This window comes from Schistocerca nitens, chromosome 9 (assembly GCF_023898315.1).
Source record: "Schistocerca nitens isolate TAMUIC-IGC-003100 chromosome 9, iqSchNite1.1, whole genome shotgun sequence".
In the NCBI taxonomy this organism is placed as follows: Eukaryota; Metazoa; Arthropoda; class Insecta; order Orthoptera; family Acrididae; genus Schistocerca; species Schistocerca nitens.
In genome coordinates this window covers 461,286,466-461,289,228 of record NC_064622.1, presented here as the reverse complement: position 1 = coordinate 461,289,228, position 2,763 = coordinate 461,286,466, and the positions used below count along the sequence as shown (strand labels likewise).

At 41.6% G+C, this 2,763-nt stretch overlaps 1 non-coding gene across 1 annotated transcript; it reads right to left on the bottom strand.

Annotated features, from left to right (window-relative positions):
* Positions 1 to 2,445: 2,445 nt before the first annotated feature.
* On the bottom strand, positions 2,446 to 2,520 carry Trnas-cga (transfer RNA serine (anticodon CGA)). Its single transcript has one exon. It is a non-coding gene; the product is annotated as a tRNA-Ser (tRNA).
* Positions 2,521 to 2,763: the final 243 nt, after the last annotated feature.

Below are 2,763 nucleotides of genomic sequence, written 5' to 3'. Positions count from 1 at the left end.
GAAATTTCCTCAAACTTCAAGAAGAATATAATAATTCCAATCCCAAAGGAAGCAGGTGTTGACAGATGTGAAAATTACCGAACTATCAGTTTAATAAGTCACAGCTGCAAAATACTAACGCGAATTCTTTACAGACAAATGGAAAAACTGGTAGAAGCCGACCTCAGGGAAGATCAGTTTGGATTCCGTAGAAATCTTGGAACACGTGAGGCAATTCTGATCCTATGACCTATCTTAGAAGAAAGATTAAGGAAAGGCAAACCTACATTTCTAGCATTTGTAGACTTAGGGAAAGTTGACAATGTTGACTGGAATGCTCTCTTTCAAATTCTGAAGGTGGCAGGGGTAAAATACAGGGAGCGAAAGACTATTTACAATTTGTACAGAAAGCAGATGGCAGTTATAAGAGTCGAGGGACATGAAAGGGAAGCAGTGGTTGGGAAGGGAGTGAGACAGGGTTGTAGCCTCTCCCCACTGCTATTCAATCTGTATATTGAGCAAGCAGTAAAGGAAACAAAAGAAAAGTTCGGAGTAGGTATTAAAACCCATGGAAAAGAAATAAAAACTTTGAGATTCGCCGATGACATTGTAACTCTGTCAGAGACAGCAAAGGACTTGGAAGAGCAGTTGAACGGAATGGACAGTGTCTTGAAAGGAGGATATAAGATGAACATCAACAAAAGCAAAACGAGGATAATGGAATGTAGTCAAATTAAGTCGGGTGATGCTGAGGGAATTAGATTAGGAAATGAGACACTTAAAGTACTAAAGGAGTTTTGCTATTTGGGGAGCAAAATAACTGATGATGGTCGAAGCAGAGAGGATATAAAATTTAGACTGGCAATGGCAAGGAAAGCGTTTCTGAAGAAGAGAATTTTGTTAACATCGAGTATTGATTTAAGTGTCAGCAAATCGTTTCTGAAAGTATTTGTATGGAGTGTAGCCATGTATGGAAGTGAAACATGGATGATAAATAGTTTGGACAAGAATAGAATAGAAGCATTCGAAATGTGGTGCTACAGAAGAATGCTGAAGATTAGATGGGTAGATCACATAACTAATGTGGAGGTGCCGGCCGATGTGGCCGTGCGGTACTAGGCGCTACAGTCTGGAACCACATGAGCGCTACAGTCGCAGGTTCGAATCCTGCCTCGGGCATGGATGTGTGTGATGTCCTTATGTTAGTTAGGTTTAATTAGTTCTAAGTTCTAGGCAACTGATGACTGCAGAAGTTAAGTCGCATAGTGCTCAGAGCCATTTAATGTGGAGGTATTGAATATAATTGGGGAGAAGAGGAGTTTGTGGCACAACTTGACTAGTAGAAGGGATTGGTTGGTAGGACATGTTCTGAGGCATCAAGGCATCACCAATTTAGTACTGGAGGGCAGCATGGAGGGTAAAAATCATAGAGGGAGACCAAGAGATGAATGCACTAAGTGGATTCAGAAGGATGTAGGCTGCAGTAGGTACTGGGAGATGAAGAGGCTTGCACAGGATAGAGTAGCATGGAGAGCTGCATCAAACCAGTCTCAGGACTGAAGACCACAACAACAACAACATGAAGAAACATGGGCGAGGTAACATTCTTCACAACAAACTATACGAATCAACGATATTTCCCCTGTGGGAGGCTAAGCTTGCTGCCAAAGAGTATTATTTCCTCACATGCTAGGTCATCAATAATGAAGTCCCCCAAAACGACAGTTCATTGCATTGGCTTCTGGTTAAAAAGCTTGACTCTTTAACTTTCAGTTCCACACACTCACTTGTGCAATGGTGGCTTCAGGCTGGTGTCTATTTACTCTCTGTGTCTCACTAGTGAGCCATTTACCTTGATGCCCCAGTAATATTTCCCATAGTTATAACCAGTTTTTGCTACATCCACTGAAAGCTTGACACGACATTCGTAACGGAGACTGTGTCTGATATTACCGTAACATACAAGTTCACTGTTCCCACACCGATTGCTGACTGTGAAACAGTCAAATACTCAGCAATGCAGTTACGTACATCAGAGCATAGCTCCTGCCTAATATCATAAGAGAACATATTTACATTTCCAACACAGCCCCTGCTCCATTGCATGACCAACATTTTGAGTCTATATGCAGCAGCATCTTCAATGATTATTACTGTTGATGACTTCTGTGATTACTGGCAGCTGGTTCCTCCAGTCCTGATTATTTTTATTTTGCCTTTCGATATGGTTATTGTTTCAGTGTTCATAAGCATATAACCAGTGTTATACTAACATTCTTGTCGTTTTTGTTAACTGTAGTTGTTGCCACAATTGTTCCCATAACCACTCGCTTGTTACTCACCATGAGCTTTCGGTTAATGCTCATTGTGGCCCACAAAACAGTCACTGGATGTGTTACATCCATGATCATTGCTTATGTCAGCAACAATTAGTTAGTTTGAAACTTCCTGGCACATTAAAACTGTGTGCTGGACCGAGACTCGAACTCAGGACCATTGCCTTTCGAGGGCAAGTGCTCTACCAACTGAGCTACCCAAGCACGACTCACGACCTGTCCTCACAGCTTTAATTCCACCAGTACCGAGTTCGAGTCTCGGTCCGGCACACAGTTTTAATCTGCCAGGAAATTTCATATCAGTGCACACTCCGCTGCAGAGGGAAAATGTCATTCTGGAATTAGTTAGTTTGTTTTTCTCAACTTAGCATCCTTGTTTATCAGATAGAATGAATCAATGGCCAACATAAATGGATCAAGGACCAACACAAATTCTTCTATGTTGGAC